Here is a 26,418-nt window from a genome sequence, read left to right as displayed (position 1 = left end):
GATGTGCCACATAGAAGGACTTTCTGACTACAGTGGCAATGTAGTTTGTTTAGAAGACAGCTTGGGATGCTGTCTGGTCCCATACAGGTTGTGTTTTTTGCCTTAGACAAGGCTTTAATGACATGTTCTTCAGATATGTAGGGTTGAGGGAGTTGGGGGCAAGGTTTGTGATAAGTTTGGAGGGGATAATTGAGTGAAATTTCATGAAATCTGTCCTCCAGCAGGTTTGCTATCTCTGTGGGATCAGTGTGTGCAGTACCATTAGTCACTAGTTCGGCACATGCTTGGGTCCTACCTTTTAAGCTATGTACGTAGCTGTAAAAGGCCTTATGATTATCCTTGGCTGTAATTGCTAAGTTTTTCTCAAAGTTAACCTAAGAAGATTTGACATGCTGTTTTATTTGCCTATTGAGGCTGAGGTGGGTACTTTTCCATTGTTGGGGCCTCGCCTCGGCTTTGCTAGAGATGGCTTACACCTGTCACCTTTAGGCTTTCAAATACTGGCCAAGGCTCTTGCCACCCCCATAGTGCCTTTTTTAGGCAAGGCTCAAAAGACAAACCCACCACCGTAAATAGCACAAGTAACAAAAATCTGAGGGTAATGCTACTCAATGCCAGAAGTCTAAACCTCAAAATGCATGCACTTGAGGCAATCCTCAGTATGGAGAAAATCAATATATGTGCAGTAACAGAAACCTGGTTTAAGGATCCAGCAAGCACCCCAGTACTACCAGGCTACAACTCATACCATACATTTCGGCCACAGAACCCGGACCGAAATACAAAAGGTGGGGGAGTAGCCATATTCATCAGGGATACCCACACCTCCAGGTTAATGGCACAGCATGATGCTTCAGAGATCATCCACGTGCAACTAACAATGGGAAAAACTGCAATTCAAATTGTAGCTTGCTACAGATCACCCACCATGTCCCAGGACCCCCATTCCATGTTTCTAGAAACACTGGGAAACATAAAGGTCCTACCAAACACCCTAATATTGGGTGATTTCAACTACCCAAACATTAACTGGGAGAACTACTCAAGTACTAACTCCCTTGCCCAACATTTCCTAGAATTTATAAACTCAAATGCCCTGGATCAACTGGTCAACACTCCCACCAGAGGTGACAACATATTGGACCTGGTCATCGCCAACATGGGTGACCAGTGTTCCACACTGGAGGTCAACCCCTTGCTGGTTAGATCTGACCATAAAAAATCAATTGGGATGTCCACATTCCACCACCATCCCCCAGGCAAGGAAACCACCGTGTAAAAATGTTCAAAAGCAAACTTCATGTTACTTAAGACCAAGGTGGAAAGTTTCATAGCCCCCATGCTAAAGGATAACGCTGTCCAAGCTGCAAAATCCTTTACTAATGCATTCTATGGGCACCTACAAGAATGCATGGATCGTGATATCCCAAGCAAAACCGAGACTCACTCCTCCAAGAAAAGGAAACCAGTCTGGTGGACCCCTGCCATAAACAAGCTATACAACAGAAGGAGGAAGCTAGTACAGAAAAGAGTAAAATCCCAAGAAGGGAATACATCCCTGATCAGTATCAGCAAGAAACTATGATCCCTCATAAAATTGTCCAAGGCGAGCTTCGAAAGAAAAATTGCCAAGGACTCCAAAGATAACCAAAAGGCATTCTTTAGCTATGTCAAGAATCTAAGTGGCAATGCTCAGATCTGCTCAGAGTTAATGCAGAATGGCACAAAATACACTGCCAACATCCTGGTAGACAGGTTCAGTGCAAACTTCACCCCCCCCTCTCACCCCCAAATGGGCCCATAATCATACCAGAAGAATGTAGAGCCCCTGAAATCACAGACACTCAGGTTAAAACAGCCCACTCCAAAGCCAAAAACATAGCATCAATGGGACCGGACGGTGTCCCAGGCTGCATGCTACATGAGCTCAAAGATGAACTAACCCCTTACCTAGACACACTGTTCAAACAGCGTCTCCACAGGCTACGTACCTATAGAGTGGCACACAGCAATGGTTATTCCGCTCCACAAAGGTGGAGCCACAACAGACCCCAGGAACTATTGCCCTATAAGCCTGACTAGCTTGGTCTGCAAGGCTATGGAGCGCATCATCATGGAACTCATTAACAGAGACATTGGGAACCTCCAAACACTGGACCCTACCCAGTTCAGCTTTGTTAAGGGCAGATCATGCCTCCTAAACCTGGTGGACTTCTTTGAGACAGTTGCCAAGGCTATAGATGAGGGAAAGGTGGTACAGACAGCATACCTAGACCTCGCAAAGGCCTTCAACACCATTCCCCATTCTGGTATTATAGACCAGCTTACCAGCCTGGACATAAACTCCTATGTCACAAGATGGGTTGCCAATTGGCTCACTGACAGAACCCACATGGTGAGAGTTGCAGGAGCTATGTCTGACTCTAAACCGGTTGCAAGTGGCATTCCCAGGGCTCAGTCCTAGGACCCCTCCTATTCAGCATATACTTCTCAGAGGTACAGGCAAGCACAGGAGGACTATGGCTGACCAGGTTCACAGACAACTGCAAACTAGGGGCTATAATTGACTGTCTGGCTGACACAGATATCCTCCAAAAGGGTCTCACTGAGATGGATACCTGGTGTCAAAATCATGGCCTCAAGCTAAATGCCAAAAATTGCAAAGTCATCCCCTTTGGGAAAAACAAAATACACACAAACTACCACATAGGTGGTAGCTCCCTAAATACAGAAAACATAGTAAGGGATCTGGGGACCCAAGTAGCTAGTAATCTCTCCTTTGATAATCACATTGCCAAAGTGGTTAGAAAATCCTTCTATGTGGCCCACCTAATCACAAAAGGGTTTTCATCCAGATCAAAAGGGGTTATTGTGCCCCTCTACTCATCACTCATCAGACCCATCATAGAGTACAATGCCCCATTTGGGATGTACCTTACAAGACACATGCAACAGCTGGAAAGACCACAGAAGTACCTCACCAAGTGGATCACTGGCCCCAAACAGATGCCCTATGCAGCTTGACTGAAGAAACTCCAGCTGTACTTGGTTGCATACCACCTACTCAGAGGTGATCTCTGCCTGACATACAAGTCCATGGCCAACCCAGAATTGGTGGACATGCTCCACCTAAAGAAAACCTTATCCCCTCTAGCCACAAGCTCTAGGGATCTAAACCTCACTGCAACAATAAATAGGACATGCTGGAGGAATAGATTTCTGTCCCAGAGACTTCCCATGCTTTGGAACAAGATCCCAATCTACATTAGGCAGTGCTCCTTGCTAATGCTCTTCAAGAGAAACCTTGATGAGTGGATGGGAAACAGAAAGTTTACCCTGGGGATCACTTCAGCGGCTCTGCTGAACAGAGGCACAGGGGACTAATCTAAGGGGATGGCAAAAGCCAACACATTCTGGCTAGGCTTATAAATGCCTTCAGGTAGATAGCCTAGTACCTACCTATGAACCTATGAACCTTAGTTTTCCTAGACATCAACGTTTTGCATTTGTTGTAAAGTTTGTTGATGCTGGATGTCCATCAGGGTGGCTTTTTTTTACTTGGAGCTCTGGCTTTGATTCTCTCTGGAACAACCAAGTCCGTACACTTATACAAGTGATTCTACAGGGCTTTAGTGTAAGATCTGGTGTAACTACCACTTACATCTGGGAGTGGGAGTTGGAATGCATTTATATCTTCCCCTAGGAGGGTATAGTTTGCTTTGGTGAAGTTTTTTAGTCGGACTTCACTCTTTGAGAGTTGTGGTGTTAGTTCTCATTCAAAGGTGACTGATTTGTGGTCACTTTTAACTAATGAGGGTCCGTCAGTTGCTGTGGTGCATCTGTTTGTCATGTTAGTGACGACCAGATCTAGTATGTTTGTTCCAGTTTTTGGGGTTTGGACAATTTGTTACAGGGCATTTGAGTTAACAAAGTCAAGGAACTTTTGAGATAGTGAGTTAAGGCTAGAGTAAGTTTCCCAGTTCATGGTGGAATAATTGAAATCCCCCTGACCAGAGTGTTTGGCAATATTTGGATTGACTACAGTTTAGTCAAGTAGGCCTTGTGCGCATCATGATCCATGGAGGCAGATCTATAAGTAGCAGTGACTTGAATGGGGCTCTTACCCACAGTAATCTGAACTAGGAGTAACTCCATGGAGTTGTCCAATCTAACTAGTCAGGAGGTGAATTTATGTGTCATATAGATAGAAACACCACCTTGTTTGGTTCTGACACATTCATTTTGCAGTCTGAAGGTGTGGAAGATATTGTACCCCTTGCAAGGCTGAGGTACTTTCTGAGGCCTTGAACCAGGTTTCTGTGACTGCACAGACATCTGCATCCTCTAGTCATAGACATACTTCCAGGGTGTGCAGTTTTTGGTTTAAGCTCCTAGTGTTTGGCAGCATAACCCTTATTTTGTTATGGTTGGCAATTTTCATGTCGGCAATTTTGTTCTTGAGACCTTGCCTAAAAAGGCACTTTGGGCGTGGCAAGAGCCTTTGCCAGCAGTTAAAAACCTAGTGGTGCCGGGTGTAAACAGTCTCTGGCAAAGAAGCTTGGTTTGTCAAACATGTCATCCTAGGCTGACAAAACTGGATCCCCTTGGAATGACACCAAAAACTAAGCCAATTATTGAAATTGATGATTTATGGTTTATACTGTGGCATCATTCTAGGTGCAAATAACATGCTGCACAAGCCTAGGGACATACCTGCCTGGGACACATACTCAGAAAGCTCAATCATGTCTCTTTTCATATAGTCCACTGAGGTACATCTCAGGTTGTTCACTCCAACATGAGCTATGACAGAGTCATAATGATATTTGTTGCTGAGAGACCTGAGTGCGTGCATGATCTGATGAATCCTGGCACCGGCAGGCAGCTGACCATGACTTTCTCCTTATCTAACCTGGTGAGTGAGACATCTGTGTGTCTCACTATGGAGAATCCATTGACAAGAAAATTTGGCTTTTGAGTGTTACGCCTTAAGGGCTTGGTAGGTGTTGCTATGTGTCTTGGGTGCTGTGGGAACTTTGTTAGTTGTGGCAGTTTTTTGTTTTGGAGGTCTCTGATGTTTTGGTAAGTTTTTTGAGAGAACCTCTGAGTATGTTGATATATGTGCTGGATGCATAATATGTGTATGAGTACTGGTAGTGTTGGGTGAGTTGACAACCTCTTCAGTGTTACTGTTTTGTGTGTGAGAGATCAGGGATTCAAGATTCTTGGTGTCGATATATCTCTCACACTCTGTACTAGAGTGAGTTATTAGTAGAGGGTTGTCAGTGTACATGAGGCAGTTGCTACACTGCCTCAGGAGACTTAAATCAACAAGGTTGGCAGAAGAAACAAGAGTAGTCCAACTGTAGATAATGCTAGGTTTGAAGAATTGCTATCACAAAGGGGGTGTTTTCAGGACTGATCTAGAAGGTGCTCTGTAGATGAGTATTTCTGACGGGGATTTTGACTGGTGGTTTAATAGGTCACAGCTCTCTAGCAATACTTCTTAGATCGGAGATGTACAAAAGATGAGGACTACATCAATAAACTACAGCTGTATCTAAGGGACAAATGGTTGAAATTATCTGTCCGGTTATGGCGCAAAATTGACCAGCAGTGTGCAGTGATGCACGATGTGCAAACAAGCAGAAACTGGCTCAAACACAGGGCTTATATATCAGAAGCTAAAAACTTAAAAAAAACTCAAAAGAATCAATGAAGGTGCTTACTTCAAGCCCTAGACCAATCACCCTTCACCAGACAGGTTCCAATCAGCACACTTCTCTCATAAGGATGCAGAAGGGCCCCTTCCAATCAAAGATGGCTTGGAAAATGTGCTCAGAATACAACAGCCACTACAAATAGACCCAGATGCAGCAAACATGCATCTGGACTTTGCTACAGTTTCTAGCCATGCTAATTTAGGCAGGAAACACTAAAAAATGTTTTAAACAGCAGAAAAACAGCAGTGAGACACTGAAAATGTTTTAAACAGCAGAAAAACAGCAAGGAGACACTAAAGAATGTTTTAAACAGCAACCAACTCAGTTATTTAAAACTCTGCTTGGCAGGAAAACAGAACAGATGCATTGCAAACAGTGAAAAGAAGCACCAAATTACTTTGCAAACAGTGAAAAATAGCAACAAAAAAAAAGCTTTGCAACAGTGCAAACAGCAATAAAATACAATTTAACAGGCACAGTAAGCAGACAAATGCAGTACAAACAGTGCAGTTTAGTTTACAGTATTACAACAGAGTATTAAATAAGCAGAACACAATAAAAAGTGCAGTAAATAGTATAATCATGCAAAAAACAAACAAACAAAAACAGGCAATTTCTGATTTTTGGGAAGTCTTCTAGTCATCTGGTATCTCAGCTCCGAGTTGTGGCTGATAGCCCACCTCAGTTCAGCTCAATTCAAAAAAACATTCTTCATTTGTCTTCCATGTGACACTGCCAAGTTACTTCACCAGACAGAACTCTTGGGCTGCTCCTGAAAATGGACACTTGCATTCAGTGGAATGTCCCCATCTGTTAGCAAATGTATTACACATTTCTGTTTTGAATTCCTACACCCTCCACATAGACAATAATTAGTACTTCAGTATATGCTATTTGAGAAAGAATCCAAGTACTTCTCTTGTAGATTTACAGGTTGTCAGCTGCACTTTCACTAAATGTGAGTTTTGAGGGAAAAACTTACTGTTTCTCACATTGTCTGTTTTTAATGTGATAGTGTTTTATTTTCTTTATAAAATAGTTGTCAGTGTTTTTTAAAGAAATCCAATTTGTTGTGGTAATTGTAAAAGTAAAGAAGAAAATAGGTATGTACACTAACAGGTTTGAACTGTACTTATGGTAATTGGGGAGAGACAGACAAGTAATGAGATAATGGGATCATAGAATGGGTGTTGGGGGGTGGTCTATTACCCTGCCTAGGACTCCATTTGGCCATGATCTGGATGTGCATATAAGTCAGGCACAGATCACCTCTTAATAGTCTATGAGACTAAGTATAGTGTTAGAGCTTTGAGGTGGTCCATGTATCTCGTGGTTTAGTCCCTGTACTCTTTGTGAGGAAAATCTGTAGGTGCTTTAGTTGTTGCATTTATCTGGAGAGGTACATACCAAAGGGGGCACTATACTCAGTGATGGAGTCAATGAAGGATGAGTACATTGGGACCATGACATCTCTGGACCAAACTGCAATGTCTTTCTTATAAGCTGAGCAATATAAAAGGACTTCCTCACAACAGTTGACACATGGGGGTTGAATGTAGGTCAATGTCTACATATGTACCCAAATCTCTAAATACTGGATCAACTCTTAGGGGTGTATTGTCAATGCGGTAATTTCCCAGGGCAGTCAGTTTCCCAAAGGATACAGTAATGTACTTTTTGGCATTTAGCTTTAGTATGTTACTCTGGTACCAGTTATTAGGCTGGGACAAGCCTTCCTGGAGGATGACTGAGTCTTCTGGGGATTCAGTGACTGCACCGAGCTTGCAGTCATCCAAAAACTTAGTCATCCATAGATAGACCCTCGATATTTGCTTGGACGTCTGAGAAGCAGATGCCAAAATGGAGTAGTTCTATAGGGTCATAGGAGATTACTAAACTAACATTTCAAGAGTCCTTACAAGCATAGTCAGTTCTAACCAGATTTTATCCAATTTTCTATCCCTAGTGTAAAGATAACAAGGGTTAGCAAGCAGAGTTTTGACTATTTTTACAGACTGCCTCTGTCAGTAAAGGACATGAGCACCACCCCATGAGTGAATTTGAGATTTCCCTTCCATTGATCCAGATTGTACTTGAAGACGGTTAGGGAAAGGCTCTGCTTCATGTGACAAAGAAGCCTATTCCAGAGAGGGGCCAATCTCTGGGATGCACATCTGTGTTTCCAACATGATCTAATCATATCAGAGATCAGGCTTAGCTCTTTGGAGCAGGTAACACTCATGCAGTTAGTTTTGCAAATATGCAACATTTCCATCAGGAGTGGGTCAAAGACTGTCTTGTAGGGTCAGGCACAGATCACCCCTCATTAATTGTTAGAAAACTGAGTACAGTGACAGAGCTTTTAATCAGTCTGCATATGATATGTTGGTTATACCATGTATTTTTCTTGTGAGAAACCTATGAGGATTCTCCAGCTGTTGCAGGTGCCTGGTGAGGTACATGCCAAAGGGTGCAATGTACTTGATTATTGGTCTGATGAGGGCTGAGTACAGTGGTACTATGACATCCTTAGATCTGGATGCCATGCCTTTACTTCTAAGCTGAGCCACATAGAAGGATTTCCTCACCACAGTAAACACATGGTTGTCAAATTTCAGATTACTATCTGAGTACACAGATCTCTCACCACTGGGTCTATACTTGGGGGGTGCTATTAATGTTGTAATTTGCATGGGTATTTGATTTCCCAAAGGGTATTATTATGCACTTCTTCACATTTAGTTTGAGGCCATGGCTCTGACACCAATCATTAGTTTGCGTCAGACCTTTCTGTAGGATATCTACATAATTTGGGGAGTCACTGACTGCCCCCAGCTTGCAGTCATCAGCAGACTTGGTCAGCCAAAGGCCATCTACATTTGCCTTGACATCTGAGAGGTATATCTCAAACAGGAGAGGAGGGGGGCAGCACTGAGCCTTGTGGTACTGCATTGGTGACTGGCTTCTTGCTGGATGCAGATTCCCCCACTTTAAAAACATGTGTCCTATCCATGAGCCATTTGGCTATCCTTCTGGTGACATAGAAGTTTATGCACAATTTTGTGAGTTTATCTATAATACTCAATTGGGGTATTGTGTCAAATGCTTTGGCCAGGTCAAGGTAGGTGCTATGCACCCTCATCCCTAGCCTTGGTAACCTTATCAAAGAAATCCACCAGATTGAGTAGGTAGGACCTGCCTTTGACAAAGCCAAACTGGGTTAGGTGTGGAGTCTGGAGATTTCCTGTGTCATTGTTAATCAGGTCCATGATGATCCTTTCCATAGCCTTGCATATGAGGCTAGTCAGATTTATGGGTCAGTAGTTTCTTGGGTCAGTTGATGGTCACCCCATGTGCACAGAGATGACTGTTTCTGTCCTTCACTCAACTGAGACAAATCTTGTCTGGAGACTGGTTAAATAGAGATCCATGTGTTCAAGCTATTTAATAGGCACCATGGGATTTCATCAGGGCCCATTGATGCCATGTTTCTAGCTGTAGAGAGTGCAGTGATGACCTGTTCTGTTGTGATAACAGGCAAAGGAATGGTAGGGGTTTTCATAGGGAGTGACCAGAGGTGGTGAGGGGGTAAAATCTGAGCTGAATTTATCAGCCAGCAGGTTTGCTATTTCTTCTGACTGAGTATAGATAGCGCTGTCTGCAGCCACCTTAACCACATTGTTGAGTATTTCCCTTACGATTTCAGACATAACTACAAACTGCTTTGTGGTTATCCTTTGTTTGAGAGGCTATTTTAGTCTTGTATTTAGCTTTTGAAGACTTGACCAATTCCCTGATTTGCCTGTTGAGACTAATGAGGGATTTTTTTTTTCTGTTGTGCCTTCTTCCTTTTACTTTTAGACAGGATTTTTTCCCTTCTGTTGTATAGTCTATTCATGCCAGGGGTCCACCATAGTGGCTTGTTTTACCTTCTGGACCTGGGTTTAGTTCGATCAGATATGGCCATTTCTGTGCAGTTGTTTAAGTGGCTGTACAGGGCATTTGTTTATACTTCTGCATAGGCCTCCATGTATTTGGGGTTAGTGGAAGCTTTAGAATTTCCTATGCTATCACTTAATAGAACGTAATTTGCCTTGGAAAATGTCTGTATGGTTTTAGGGTTTGATGGGGGTTTTACCTTTACATTTATTTCAAAGGAGACCAATTTATGATCCAATTTCACCAATGAGGGCATTACTTGAGGGGTTGCAATGTTCCCCCATGTTTATGAGTACTACGTCTTGGATATTTTAGCTCCTAGTGGGACTCCAGGAATCTCTGAGCCTGCATGTTAGTGATTGTACATGTTTTCCAGTTTATGGAGAGATAGTTAAAATCGCCAATGAGTAGTGTGCTGGGCTGAAAGGTAAGTGATTCTAGTAACTTCAGGTATGTTGTGTGGTTTTCATAGTTCATGGTTGGAGACTCTCTTGTTTAGATATACTTTTCTGAGGTGCAGGCCAAAACCAGTGGGCTATGGCTGACCAAGTTTGCAGATGACTGCAAACTGGGCGCTGTCATCAATTCCCTTAGTGATGTGCACATCCTTCAAGTGGGTCTCACCCAGACAAATGACTGGTGCCAGGAACATGGCCTCAAACTGAATGCCAAAAAATGCATCATCATCCTCTTTGGGGACAGTGATGTCTCCAGAAATTATCACATTAATAACAAGGTCCAAAGCACACAATCAGTTGTGAGGGACTTGGGTACCCAGGTTGATAGCAAACTGACTTTTGACCATGATATTGCCTCCATTTTACAGACATCTTTCTACATGGCCCACCTCATTAGTAAGGGTCTCTCATCCAGGGATAAGGAGGTCATAACATCCCTGTATTCTTCCGTTATAAGACCCATTATTGAGTGCAATGTCCCTTTCAGCATGTACCTCACAAAGCACATGCAGCAGCTAGAAAGATCACAGATGTTTCTCACCAGGAGAATCCAGGGCCTCAAACACCTGCCCTACACAGATAGGCTAAAAGCCCTGTCCCTCTTCTCAGTCTCATACAGACTCCTCAGAGGTGATCTCTGCCATACAAAGCAATCTCAGACCCCGCTTTGATGGGACTGCTGCATGTCCGCAGGTCAAGCTCCACTCGAGTAACCTGCATACTCAACCTCAACCTGATCTGTGACATCAATAGGACTTGTTGGTGGGACAGATTTGTGTCTGAGACCCCTCCCCTTCTGTGGAATAGACTCCATCTCTACATCAAGCAGAGTATAGCATTAACCCTTTTTAGGCGCAACCTGGTTAACTGGATAGGGAACAGAGAATACACCCCTGGGATTCCACCTGTCTCCCTGCTGGAGAGGGGCATCGGGTGCTTACTTGTCAGAACATGGGCTAAATTCTTGGCTAGGCTTGTAACGGCCTCAGGGGCAATAGCCTAGTAACTTCCTGTGATCCTATGATCCTATGATGACCTGTAGCTAGCAATGATATAGTGGGGGATTTTGCTTTTGATCAGCTGGACATGGAGTAGCTCAAGCAGGTCATCCTGCTTGACCAGTGTAGAGGTGCGAGTTTTTTTTTTTTTTTTTTGTAAATGGAAACACCTCCTCCTTTCATTTTTCCTTTTCAGAGGGTGGTCTGAATGTGTGATAGGCATTATAGACTTGCACTTCTGTGGTGTTTTCTGCACCCATGAACCACTTCTCTGTAACTGCACAGATGTCAGTATTCCAGAACTGAGCCATGACAGATGCCATTATTAATTGGTATTTTTTGTAGGGATAACTTCCTCTGTCTTGGCTTCCTATCCTATCTGTGAGCCATTTGGCAATTCATTAGGTGACACAGGGGTTTATTCCAAATTTAGTAAGCTTTTCTACAATGACTGAGTAGGGTTTTGCGCCAAAAGATTTGGCCAGGTCTAGGTAGACAGTGTGTTCCATCTTGCCTTCATCTATTGCTTTGGTGACTCTTTCGAAAAAATCTAGTTTAAGTAATCATTACCTACTTTTGATGAAACCAAACTGGGATGGGTTTAGTGTTTGGAGGTTCCATACTCCATTATTAATTAATTCTGTGATAAGTCTTTTCATTGCTTTACATATGAGGCTGGTCAGACTTATTGGTCTGTAGTTATCAGGGTCTGTGGATAGTCCTTTCTTTTGCATGGGTATGACTGTTGCTGACCTCCATTCACTAGGTACAAAGTCCATTTGGAGGCTGAGGTTAAATAGTGTTGTTAGGGGCATGGATAAGTAGAGCTTCATGCTATTCAGGATACATGTAGGATATTGTTAGGACAAACAGATGCAGTATTTTTGGCTTTTGAGAGAGCTTCCAGAACTTGGCCTTAGTGTGATAGCTGGGGGCATATTATTGTTTTCGGATATTTCTTGTGAGATATTTGGGGTAAGAGAGGGGGTAAAGTTGGAGATGAATTTATTTTTAATCAGGTTTGCTATATGTTCAGCTTCAGTACAGATGGTGTTGTTCATAATCTGCTCAGCACACTGCTGCATAGTGCTTTTGAGATTACAGACATATCCAAAGAAGGCCTTGAGGTTGTCCTTGGACTGGCTGGCTATTTTTGCCTCAAATTTAACTTTGGTGGTTTTAATTAGATGACAGATTTGCTTAATTAATTTAATGATAATGTTTCTAACATGCTGGGCATTGCACTTCTTACCTTTGGTCTCAGTTTTCTTCTTTTTGTTATAAAGCTTTCTGATATTGTGGTTCCACTGTGGAAGTTTGTTTTTAGGGTTCACTCTGCACTTGTTTCTACTGGCTACAACTGCTTCCATGCAGTTGTTTACATGCAGATATAAGTTAGTGGTGTATGTTTCCCCATAAACAGTAGAGCTTTCTGGGTTTGGAGGGGATTTGAAACTTGCTAGGGTATCACTTAGAAGTAGGAAATTTGCCTTGGAGAAATTTCTTAAAGTTGCAGATACAGTGGAGATCTCGGGTTTTAGTTTTTCAAAGGAGACTGCTTTGTGGTCTGACCTGATGAGTGACGTTATACTAGGGATGGAGCATAATTCCCCATATTTGTGAGGGCAATGTCAAGGATGATGTTTCCTCTAGTGGGTACTCTGTCTAGTTGGTCCAGAGCATTTGTGTTAACAAAGTCTGTATATATGTGTATCTGTACATGTGACTGTATGTACTATGTACTGTGTGTTATTTCATGCATGTGCTGTTTAATCTATGTAATCTAATCACAATGTAAATATGTTCTGTAAATCTGCACGTTTACACTCATACTATTTCAGGCATTGTGACTGGATATACTCTGTACTGTTTGTTATTTCATGTATGTACTGTTTAACCTACATGGAGCTTTTCTCCCCAGGCCTCCACTGAAAATGAGCTCACCTAGGCCCAGTAGACCTTCCAGGTACAAAAATCCAATAAATCGATAAATAAATGAATAAGTCCAGGAATCTCTGGGCTTGCATGCTAGTGGTGGTATTTGTTTCCCTGTCAATAGCTGGGTAGTTGAAGTCACCCAGGAAGATGGTACTGGGTTTAGTACTGAGTGACCCTAGTTCATATAAGTAGGTACTGTGGCATTCTTGGGGCATAGATGGCATTCTGTAGCTATCTAGAATATGGTAAATAATTTTGCTGATGAGTTGAACATGAAAAAGCTCTATGGCATCATGCTTCTTTATCAGACTTGATGTGAGCCTCTTCTAGATGAAGATTGAAATACCTCCATTTTTTTTCTTTCCTCCATAGCACCTGGTCTAAATGTGTAGAGGGCATTATAGCCCTGCACAGCTGGAGTACTGTCCACCAATTTAAGTCATGTTTCACTCATTCACTCCACAGATGTCTATGTCCTCAATTGAGGAAGACTTGTGGGAAGTGAAGTTTCTTCTTTAGGGTCCTAGCATTGATCAGTATTTTGATAAACAGAAAGAAATATATAAAAAATCAACAGACAATGAAAGAGTTCTTATTCAAACTCATATATTTTTTACAAAGAAAAAGAGCAGAAGTGTCTTTATATTTAAGTAGACTAGTAAAAGAAGATAGTAGTGTAATTATGAAAATGAAAAATGCAAACGAAGAAACAGAAAGGACTCAAGAACAAATTATGAATATCATTGTGGAATATTTACAAGAGGTGTTTAAAGAAGAAATGAAAAATAATAGGGGAAGTAAAAAAAGTTTTCAGAACAAGAAAATAAAGAATTAGAAAAGGAGGCAATCTCTGCTTAATATACAAGGTCATGTTAAACCCTGAGCTATTGGACATGCTCCACTTAAAGAAATCCCAATCTCTCAGAGCCACACACTCCAGGGATCTAAACCTTGTCATCACAATAAACAAGACATGCTGGAGAGATAGGTTCCTGACCCAGAGACTCCCCATACTCTGGAATAGACTGCCCATACATGTCAAGCAGAGCGCCTCCTTGGCCCTCTTCAAAAGGAACCTTGATGACTGGATGAGAGATAGGAAATTTACCCCGGGGATTGCATCAGTTGCCCTGCTAGACAGGGGTCCAGGGAAATAAATATTGTGGGAATAAATATCCAGGGAATTGTTATGGCTAGGGTTGATAGCCTAGTACCAACCTATGAACCTATGAGATTTCTTTATGAGTTATATAAAGTATTAGGACAAGTGAATATAGATTTGGCTGCAGGAACAGATGGAGTAGGGTATGAAATGTATAAAAAATTAATGGAATGGCAAAAAGAATATCTCTTTAAAGATTTTGAATCATGGCTAAATAAAGGTTTTATGTATAAAGAATTATGCAGTGGAATACTTAAATTTATCTGGAAGAAAAATATGATGAAAAACTAGAGACCAACAGTACTGAACAATAATGATAATATAATTTTTATGAAAATATTTCAGAAGAGATTTGAAAAAAAAACATGAAAAGTGTTATAGAACACAATATGTATAGTATAAAAGGAAGGGGTGTCAAAAATTATTAATTACAGTAAGAAAGATTGTGAATGATATTATAAACAGAGGAAAAGAAGTTAAACTTATGATAGGGGATCTTAAAATATTTGATACAATAGGATATAGACTCTTATGAGCAATAGTGAAAGAATAAAATATAAATGAGAAAATCAGGAAAATATGTATGTCTACATATAGAAATAATAAAGAAAATAATTTGGTAAATGTTTGGCTAAGTAAAGAGGTACAAATGAGATCAGGATGTCCAATGAGTTGTATGCTTTTTGCTTTGACAATTAATGCAACTGTATGTGAAACAAATTATAAAATGAAGGAAGCAGAGTCTTTAATGCCTGAAGACTTAAGAATCACAGTCTTGTTAATGTATACAGACAGTATTATAGTAATTGCAAAAAAATGTGGATAAAAGAAGTAACATTATTTAAATGTATGTAAACAAAGAGAAAAGTAAAGGGTTAAGAAATCTGGTAAAGATAGGAGGAATATAATTTATAATTAATGAAAATTTAGGTCTAAGATTTGGTAATACGATTGTAAGTAGGATGCAATGGAAAAAGATAATAGAAGAGTTAAAAGAAATTTGATTTCTGGAAAACGTGTAGATTATCATTTAGAAAAAAAGTTTATTTGATATTTTGGTTTTAATGGAAAAATTAACCTATTAAGCAATTCAATTTATGCTACCAATGATATTGAAAAAATAATTACTACAGACAACGTTTGCATTCATGTGAGGTTCTAGGCCAAATCCAATAAAAAGAGGAATTTTGTATGTAAATAAAGAAGAAGGCATATTAGGGTTAAGTAATCCAGTGGTAAAGGTTGCTTCTCTAAAATTATATGAAGTATTAAAATAGATACATGAAAAAAGAAGGATGTTTAGTTATAAGGATATTTAAATATAAGTGTGAAAATGTTTGGGATACAGTCAAAAAGTGAAAGAGAAAAAAGAATGAAAAAATGAAATGTTAGCAAGAAAAAATATTAATGTGGAAAATAAAAATTGATGAAATAAGTAAGGAAAGAAAACTGTGGTGATATAGTGATATACTATTATTTTATTAAACCACAGGGAAGTTAGCAGAAGGAACATTTTAAACTATAAAAAATAAAACTGAATGGCATAATAAAAAAGTAGAATGCCAAGATTGTTTTGAGGAGACTGGTAATAGATAAATTACCAGTGAAAGGGAATATGTCATATAAAAAGAAAAGTGAAAGAATGTGTTTATATTGTGGTGAAAATGAATTTACTGACAATGTGTTTCTGAAATGTAAATGAGTGACAAAATTATGGGTATAGTTATATAAAAAATGTTTGGAAGATATTGAAAAAGTGGATAAGATAAATATGAACATGATTAAACTTGGGTATTATAAAATTGAAGTAAAAAAGTAAAAAAAATGCTAAAAGAATTGATAAAAATGTTTTATGTTATATGGGATATATCGAGGCAGTAATATTGAATAAAATTAGATGGTGGCTATGAAAGAAGAAGTAAAATCTAATAAGGATAGAAATCTGATATAAAAATATATGAATATGTAATAAGTAAAACAAGGATATGGAAATTTGTATTTTGTAAATATGTAATTATTATGAAAATATTTTGTAAATATGTAAATAATCTGTAAATACTGATTGCTGTGTGTAAATAAAGGATCCCTACTCTTTTCAGTAGATGCCATGGGATCTTCTACATCAACCTGAGCTACCACCAACTCAAGCATATGGGCCCTTGGTTTAGCATCTCATCCAAAGGGAGACATGCTCAGGAGTGCAGTATCCCTTTTAGGCTACACTGCAGTGTGAGAATAGAATCCACAGACTTCTGCACAAAAGGCAAGTGTGCTACCTGTTGCACCACTAACACTGCTGGACTCTAGAATGCAGTCTTCCCATATGTGCAACATCTTCAAAGAAAAAAATAATACACTACACATCATCTCAAGCAAGATACAAATTCTCCACCTCAGAAACATCACTGCCTCACACTGTCTAATGCCAAATGGCTCCCTACAGAACACAGAGTTGAACTCCTCGACTCTTTTTTTTTTACAAAACCATAGACACTGAATTTTATTCTCCTCTTACAGAGAAACTTTTCACTAAAACCTCCACATACAGTTTCAGCAGTCATTCTCAGTCTGCTGCCAACCTTGTGACTCCCATATGCACACCTCACTGCTCCACCCATGCATTCCCCCATTCTGAGAATGAAACTCTGGAAATCACTACCTATCCCACTAAAAGACCTCCCCCATATACTGAACTCAAAACATAACTCAAGAAATTCCTGTATATCCAAGCTACATGTCAATGCCCTCAGACTAACCACATCACTTTAACCTCAAGAACTATTGCCTGCTTTACCATCTTCTATTATGTTTCTTATTCATCACTTCTGTAGTCATCAATCATTTAATTCTCTATCCCCTTCCTCTCTCCTACCTTCTCTATCCTTTAACATTTTCCTGCTCTCATTACCTTCCTCAATGTTTCCTTCAACACCACTTTCTTATATTGCTCCTAATGTTCTTAATTTGTTTTACTATCAATTCTGAAGTGTATTCAGTGTTCAGAAACTGGTAATTCATCCTGTTGATCACTTCTTGTATGTCATTTTATTTTATTATATCTAATTTAAACATTGTAATTGTATTCAACCACTCTCTGTCTGCAATTGGTCCAGTGAGATCAGTGCACTACCCTGGTAATCAAACACACACACACACACACACACACACGCATATATATATATATATATATATATATATATATATATATATATATATATATATATATATATGTGCATGCAATACAGCTAGTATATGTATAATAAGTAATATGAAAGAAAAAAAATGAACCATCAAACATTATATAGCATGAAAATCTAATTTGAGCCACTAAGTGTTATTTAGAGTAAACCTGTATGAAGTATTCAGATTAAGTAAGTATACACAAATAAAATGGAAAACAAATGAGCATATGAAGCTACTTAACTGGTACTGGAAAAAAATATTTTGCTTTCATTGCATGGCATTCATCGATGTATGTTTGACTGTTAATGCCAAAACACATATCAAAATGCACACTGTATCTCTCTCTGGGTGTATTAGAATAGGTAAATACATGTCCGTGTGCACTTAACATTTATTGCAGAATTGTAAAGAATTTTATTTTCTTTTGCCAGAAATAGGTTAGTTTAAGTTGGATGGTGGTCTGAATGACTACTGTTTGCACAAGACAGTCTACTAGGCCAGAGCCATGATCACCGTACTAACTCCTGCATTCAATCTACCTCTGCCTGTGTACCACCTTTAAAACTTAGCATATTGCATTGGGTAATGTAGTTAGAAGTACAATACTGTATCTGCATACATTATTTAATCTGATTGTATAGCTTTGTGGCCAGATATCAGTATTTTTATTCAGTCATTGTTCTCAATGACCTCTCTTCTACATGTTGGTTGTTAAATGTGGAATATTGACAACCATTTGCCTAATTGTGGTTTGTCTGTGACAGTTTTTTTTTTCTCTGGTTTGCCTTTTAGGGTGAATGCAGAGGGTTATCTTGAATGTTAATTCTTTCCTAAACTTTCTTAGAAACTACAGAAGTCCATAATTCTCTGTCTTGGGGTCTATTGTTGTCCACTGTCATATTTATTTCCATTAGGAAAAGTCATTCACGAGAGGTTTTCCTAACTTTCTTGTATTGAAGATGCATAAAGATACACAATGTTACCTTTCCTTTTCTCACCACTGGATATAAGCACAGCCATTAAAAAAAACATGGGAAAATGCTCCTGAAATTATGGAAAATTGTCAGGGAAGTTTATTACTTTCTTCATCAGTGCCCTTGCCATCTAGAATGTTTGGTACAGCCATTTTGTATGTACATCTGGGTGAGTGCACAACATGTCCATAGTATGTTTTCATAAAAAAGAAGGAACTACAGCAGATATTAATTTGTGAGAGCAGTTCTTGTACGGACACTTGAACAAACAAAAACTACTACCCTGCCAAAATGCTATACACTGCTGCCTTGCCAGATAGTATTGACTATATATGATTTACAAAAATGCAGGAAAGAATTGTGGCATGCCTTATTTTTTTTCTGAACATTTTTATATACATGCTTCATTGAACTAAAAATATTCCACACCACAATACACCTTCCTACTCTTTAGCCAGTTAAAATAATAGCAGATACATTATCCATTACAAATATTTTCCTCTTATTACATATACAGAAATTAAACATATCCTACAAGAAATAGACTACTACAAATGTTTCTCTTATATATCTCAACACAGTGACAATTATTTTTGAACCTGGAGACTGAGCACAAATTTTATTTATTTCTTAATCTTATTTATCCTTTGTTGACTGTGTTAATCCTATTAGGCTAGTGACTTCTTTTCTTGGGAGACCCAAATTTGTATTTATATGTTTAGGGGAAATTTGGCCAAGGAACCAAGGAACATGTCCTACTTTTTTTTGATAAAAATCTTTTATATCCACTTGAATTGCCACCATGGGACCTTTATTTAACATGTCATCCGAAGGGCTATACACTCATGAGTACAGCACCCCCTCCCCCTTATGCTGCACTGCAGTGTCAGTAATTGATCTATCTATTTTGAGAATAGAACTCAGTTTTCTACGCCAGAAGTGAATATGCTACCTGTTGCACTATTACCAATGACACAATAACAATGTATTTATTTATTTATTTGACATTTGTTAACCGGGTTTGTATAACTGAGCCGAGGCCCATTTTCAGTGGAGACCCAAGGATAAAAACTCCAGAGATTTTACAGACACAAAGAACAAATTTCACCATAGTTAATTAATCAAAACACAGTTCAAATAGCAGTCTAATGCAATTACAGGTAATTGAGATGTACTGAAAAAAATTGTGAAACGAGAAAAATACAAAGTATAGAAAGATATTGGTTCTGATATAAACAATTTTTTTTTTAATTTTCTTTTAGCAAACAGGTAAAAATAGAGATGAAATATACCTCACAAACAAAAAAGTTAATGAGCTAGGTATGAGCTACGTCTATGTCATTGTAATTAACTAGCTAAGTGGAGTTTCTTCCTGGCTTGGGGGGTGAAGAGGTGTAATGGGTTAGGTAGGGTCATAACAGGGACAAGATTTTATGCTAAGTAAATGTAGTTTAAGCTCTTTTTTGAAGTGCTTAGGGTGGGAGATGGTTCTTATATGTGAGGGGACTTTTTTCCATGCTTGGGCTATGCTCCATTTGTAAAGTAGTTTTCCAAAATATTTGTTGGATGTATAAATATCAAGGAGTTGTTGAGTTAATGTATGGAGAGTGCTGTTTGGGATATAATAGGAAACCAGGGAGGATAGAGAGTGCAGGATGTAGGTTTGTATAGAACAGAGTGTATGATTTGAAATTGAGACATTTGGAGTTATTGGGGGAATTCTAGCCATTTAAGAGAGTTTAGTGCCAGGCAGTGGTGTGTGTTGTGTGGAGAGTTAGTGGCAAATCTGGCTACTTTGTGGTATGTTTTTTGGAGTTTGGAAAGATATGTGGAGTGAATGGAGGTGAGAATAGGGGCTGCATAGAGAAGGGAGGGAAGGAGGAGAGACTGAGTTACAGAGAGTCTAGCTTCTGAATTAAGAAATTTCTTATTTCAGTAAAGTAGACCAAGTTTTTGGTGGGTTTTTTAATATTTTGCTGAATATGGAGATTACATTTAAGTTCATTGTCAATAATTGTGCCTAGGAGCTTTGTGTGGGGTTCAGCTAAGATGGGGGTCTTGTCAGGGTATGTGATGACAAAGGAGGATTTATGGTGAGAGAGGTCAAGGAAAGAATAGTAGGAGTTTAGTTTTTTTTTGGATTTAAGATGAGCTGATTTTTGGTGAGCCACGTTTCAACGGACAGGAAGGAGTCTGGGGTTTGTGTGTGGAATTCAGATAAGTTGTTGGAGAAGGAGATAAGTGTAGAATCAGTGTATTGAATGAAGGAGGACTGTTTACAGGAAGTATGGAGGTCATTTATGAAGATACTGAACAGGAGGGGGCCTAGGATGGATCCTTGGGGGACACCACATTTTTTGGGTAGAAAGGAGGAACAGGAAGTGAGCCATCTGACAGATTGCTACCTGTTGGAAAGATAGCTGGTAAACCAGGTAAGAGAAGTACTGGAGAGATTTAGATCTTTGAGTTTAAAGAGGAGTGAGAGGTAGGAAACAGTGTCAAAAGCTTTGGAGAAGTTGAGGAAAAGACAGGATACAAGTTTGTTGTGGTCTCTGGCCTCAGCTACTGTGTGGGTAAAAGCCATTAGTGCAGTATAAGTACTGTGGTTTGGTCTGAATCCATGCTGGGTGTGAGTCAGTAGGTTTTCCTGAAGGAGAAAATTAAGTACTTGAGTATGGATGCACTTTTCAAGTATCTTTGATAGAGGGGAAAGTATAGCTATGGGTCTGTAGTTTGAAGGATCAGTAGAATTTCTGCCTTTATGTAGTGGGATGGTGTAAAAGGCTTCCCAAATGTCAGGGACTGTGGCTTCTTCAATGGATCTGTTTATGAGCAGGGATACAGGGTAGGCAATGGATTCTGCAGCAAGTTTGCTAAAGACAGGTGGTAGGTGATCTGCTGAGGGAGAACAAGGTTTAAGTGTTAGCAGGAGAGATTCTTTAAATCAAATGTTTGCCTGTTCCACTAGATATCACATTTAGTAGTAACATTTTAACTCCAAAACCATTTGTGTCATTATTTCAGTACATTGAAAATGATTATTTAAATATAAAAAGTGTGACTGTAGCTTCAGCCTGCATTTCTTTATATTTTGTGACTGCAGTTGGACCACAAAGTTGCTGTTTCCAATTTTTTTATCATAAATGGTGTTAAACAGCCAAGCATTTAAAGCATCTGTAGTAATTTACATTTAAATCCAATCAAGATGAAGCATTTATTGAAGAAAAAATCCTCCTTGTTATATATGACAAAATGTGATCTTGCCTCATCAACCTGAATGGGAACATTTCCACCCCTTTTCACACATATTGTTCAATTCTCTGGGTCAACAGGAAGTTCCCTGGTTGTCTCACAATTCCTTTGATGAAAAGCTCTTAACACATAGCCAATAATGAAGAACCCAGGCTTTGAATAAGTCTCTTAAAGCTAATTTAGTATGGCTCTCTAATTTAGTATGGCTTTCTAATTTACTATGACTCTCTAATTTAGTATGGCTCTCTAAGTTAGTATGGTTCTCTAATTTAGTATGGCTCTCTAAGTTAGTATGGCTCTCTAATTTAGTATGGTTCTCTAATTTAGTATGGCTCTCTAATTTAGTATGGCTCTCCTTCTCACACACTGTGCAGTTTTATTGAATTGTTGCTATCCTTCAGTAGGGTTAATTAAATATACAAATATATTCTTACGATTCTAATCAAAAATTAGTTAATATGATAAACTCAAAAATTGCAGCTTTTTGAGATAAGGTTTATAAAAATTGTGGAAAATGCAGAAGAAAATAAGGATGCAATTGTTCAATGGCCCTGAGTATTGGCTATTAAATCATTAGAGAGCAGTTTGGGTTCTATCTTAACTAGAGGAGAGCTTGTTTGAAACACAGTCCATCTAAGAATGAGGCATTGACCATTCAAGATACTCTAAGGCATTCCAGAATGCCTGTCATGATCCTGTCATTACAAAATGCAAATCCAAACTGGCAAACCAAAACAAGAAAAGAAAACGAGCAGGCAATGGAATATCCATCTGTTTATTGTACGTAAGCGCTTTCACTGAACAAAATACTTCAGCTTCTTCAGACAAGTAAAACCTATTCACTTCCCAGTTTAAAAACCTAAGACAAATCTGCTGAGCCAATGGGCTGGGCCAGCCCAAGTACATGATGCCATGCAGCATTAAACATTTAAAGCAACATTAACTAATTAAACCATGTTGCCCCAAATGATAGTCTTAAGCATCTAAAAAAGTTAATAAAAAAGTTTACCATTTCCAACCCAAGACAAAAAATAAATACAAATACAATTGGGATGGTAAATGATGATTACAAATAGACCATTGTTATATAAAAAATAATGATAATAAATAAAGTGTGTACTATGTACATGTGTAGCATTGAAATATATTATGTTGTTATTAAACTGAGTTACATTATGTTAATGTAAAAAACCAACATGTAAATACATCATACAAGGCCCTGCCTTATGGTGTTATACATGTAAAAACATATACAACCATAGAAAGTCTTACTCATAAACAAATATAAAAAGAAGAAAAGTCAGTTAGATGTTTTAAACATTTTTGTGTGAAACAAACAAGCTGCCAGCCCTATCTTGCCAGGGCTTTAAGCTTTAACAAGCTCTTGATAGATAAGGCTTCATTTAACCCTGGAAAAGAGTAAACAGCAGTTGCAATTTGCCATTCCACTTCAGCCTCTTCTAATTTGAGTTCCCAGGGCCCCACTCTTTTGTTATGTTCTACTTGTTGTAAAACCACAAATAAGAAATTCTGACTTGTGTGTCTGGCTAAAGCACTAGTACTAGTTTTGTTCATAATGCTGTACTGGTGCTCATAAATCCTCTGTTTTAATTTCCCCTCCGTTTTCCCGATATAAAATGCTTCGCAACCATCACAGAAAGCTCCATAAACAACCCCTAGAGAATCACAGCTGTATCTATCATGGATGTAATATACTTTATTTCTGATTTTTACTCTGTCATTTAATTTAATGAACTTGCATTGACGGCATATCCCACATTTTGTCATGCCTGTATTAAATTTAGAAGTCCTTTTCGGCCTTTCAACCAAACCTTTCAGGTTTACACCCCTCCTAAAAGTTAGTTGGGGTGTCAAACCTAAAAAACTTCTCAGGTGGGGATCTTCCGAAATAAATGCCCAGTTCTTGTTGACAATTTCTCTAATGACTCTAGAGTCAAGTGAGTAAGTTGTTAACAGTCTAGTTGATTTGTCTCCCTCCTGTATGTTTGTTGAAGCAGGTGATGCTAAAATGTTAGTGTGTGACTCTGGCATGTTATAACCTTTGTGTAACAGGGGGGTAAAGTGGCCTGATGACCTTTTACTAATGACTTATTCAAACACAGTGGCCACAAAGGCCATTGGATACCCTCTCCTATTAAACATGGATCTTAACAAGTCACATTCAGTAATAAAATTATTGAAGTCACTAACCATTCTGGCAGCCCTTACTGCTTGTCCCTTCACCACTGCTTATTTCTGGTGTAAAGGGTGACAAGTGGAAAAATGCAGAAAGGTGTTGGAATAGGTTGGCTTACGGTATATAGTGGCTCTAAATCTGTGGTTAACAAGGTCCTTTGCTTGATGAATATCCAAAAAATCAATGTAGTCTGTGCCTATTTGGAAGGTAAACTCCAAAAAGGTTGTATAAGTTTTAATCTCACTGATGAATTCATCTATCAAGTTTACTTCACTCTTCCATAGAAAGAACATGTCATCCTGGTACCTAGTGTACCAGACCACATTGTTCTTAAAGGTAGGGGAATTAAACAAATAGGACCTTTCCCAGTAAGCCATGACAGTGTTGACAAAACTGCTGCTTCATGTAGCTCCCATAGCAACGCCACTTGTCTGGAGGTAAAAATTCATTGTTAAAAAACAGAAAATTGTTAATTAGTACAATCTCAAGGAGAGTTTCAATGACATGCACCTCTTGGTTGTCCATGCCTCTCATGTGCAAAAAATCCCTGACCCACTCAATACCAACTAGTTGAGGGATTACAGTATGCAAATCCTTAATGTCCACTGTAAGAAACACTAAATTGTCATTAAAGTCCAAGTTAGTAATGGACTTAAGAAAGTGCCATGAGTCCTGACAAATTTGTTGTTCCAACTTGAGTATTGGTTTAAGCTTAGATTCAATGTATTTAGCACAAGCATATGATATGAAACCACAACCATCCACAATAGGTCTAAACAGTGTGTTAGTTAGATTTTTATGTATCTTTGGGGTTCCATAAAAGGTTGGTATAACTGGAGCAGGCATAGACAAATAAATGTATCAATGTCTATACTCCCTTCCAGGAACAAGTCAGAAAGAATCCCATTGATAGACTTGTATGCTCAATTGATCTGGTTACGACTGACTTTTTCGTATGTTGTAGTGTCTAGGACCAAGTTCATCCTACAGTTGTAGTCATGTTGATCCATGACCACTAAACCTCCACCTTTGTCAGGTTGCATGACACGCACTTGACAAATATTCAATAAATTGATGAAATCAAATTAATCTGGAGTGATATTTTTATGGATGTTGCTAATATGATGATTGCTTGTGAACATTCTCCGAAAACCAATTTCACAAGTTTTCTCAAAGAGTGCTAGAGATTCATGCATAGGAGGATTGAAGAGGCTGGACACCCTGAGACCTTATGTGAGAAGTGAGTTGGCACCCATGAGTAATCATAGATTAAGTTTATGAACAAAAAGTTTTAAATCAATGATACGTTTGACCATACTGGCCATCCTATCAGGTACAAATGTTAAGCCTTTTGGAAAAAAAGTCCACCATAGCTTTCTCAATATGCAGGGAACTAAAATTATAGATTTTAAAGTCCCCTTCAGAACTGGCAAGGATGTTAAGAGATTCCGAACTCATCTCCTCTTCCTGTTGTAGCATTTTCTGTTCTGGGGCTGTCTCCTGTTGTTGGTAGGTTTGTTCGAATGAAGGGTTTGTGGCCCATCCTGGTGGAAATTAACATTCAAATGTATTTCATGCTGTTGTCCTGAATGTTGGGTTGCCTGAGGTTGTTGATTATTTTTAATTCTTTCACTGCGATGAATAGGTTGAACTATGTCTGCAATGTCATTATTTGCCATGACATTGCCATTGGCATTGTCATTGCGGCCAAAAGGTCCGTATGAGCATTGCTATTATTACTCAGAGGTGAATTCCCAGCAAGGGGAGGTGGTGGATAAGCACATCTTTTGGAGTAGTTGTTGAGGTCTCTCTATAGTTTTTTCTTTTTGACCTCAATAAACTTACTTAAACCGACATCTATGCTGGAAAAAAAGCGTGCATAATCAAACTGATACCTTGCATAATCTTCTGCATTTGTGATAGCACTTTCCAGATTATCCAAGTCGCTCCTAAGTGAAGCAATCTGGGATTTGTAATTATTGATTAACAACCCCAAAAACTCTATGCCTTGTTTGTCAAAAAGGGCTATAAGTTCTAGATCCTGTCATTATTTATTACCAGGGCAGGCCTGAGTTTATGCCTAGAATAGGGAATGGGTGTGGTGATACTTAATGACCATCTGTCACTGAAGGAGTGTTGATAATGGTAGTTTGATCCCATTATAACAATCTGGGAGTAATCTCTAAACTTAACTACTTAATTCCCTATGAGAGTCTTACTGTGCTGAAAAATTACTTGGTTTCATCTAGACTGAATTGTTGTAATTCTTCTTTCTAACTGGGCTTAACTAAATGTGTACTTAAGTACCACTATCCTGTGCAGAATTTTTGATTGTGAATATTTAACAGGCTTTTCCAGATATGAATGTATTCTGGTTGTGATGATATGCAGTCTGTAATGATTGCTGTTGCTTGTGAGGATCAATTTTATGATACTTCTAATAACAAACCATGCCCTGAATGATGTGGATTTCATATCTTAAGACAATTTTCTTCCTTTGTCATCTATTTTACTCACTTCTCTCAACAGTAGTAGCATTGCTACACGTTCCTGAATTTTGCCTGGAGCGTCTCATGTAGTGTTTATTTTCATAT

Source organism: Protopterus annectens, chromosome 3.part1 (assembly GCF_019279795.1).
Source record: "Protopterus annectens isolate FY-2018-M chromosome 3.part1, PAN1.0, whole genome shotgun sequence".
In the NCBI taxonomy this organism is placed as follows: Eukaryota; Metazoa; Chordata; order Ceratodontiformes; family Protopteridae; genus Protopterus; species Protopterus annectens.
Note: the sequence above shows the minus strand (reverse complement) of the source record.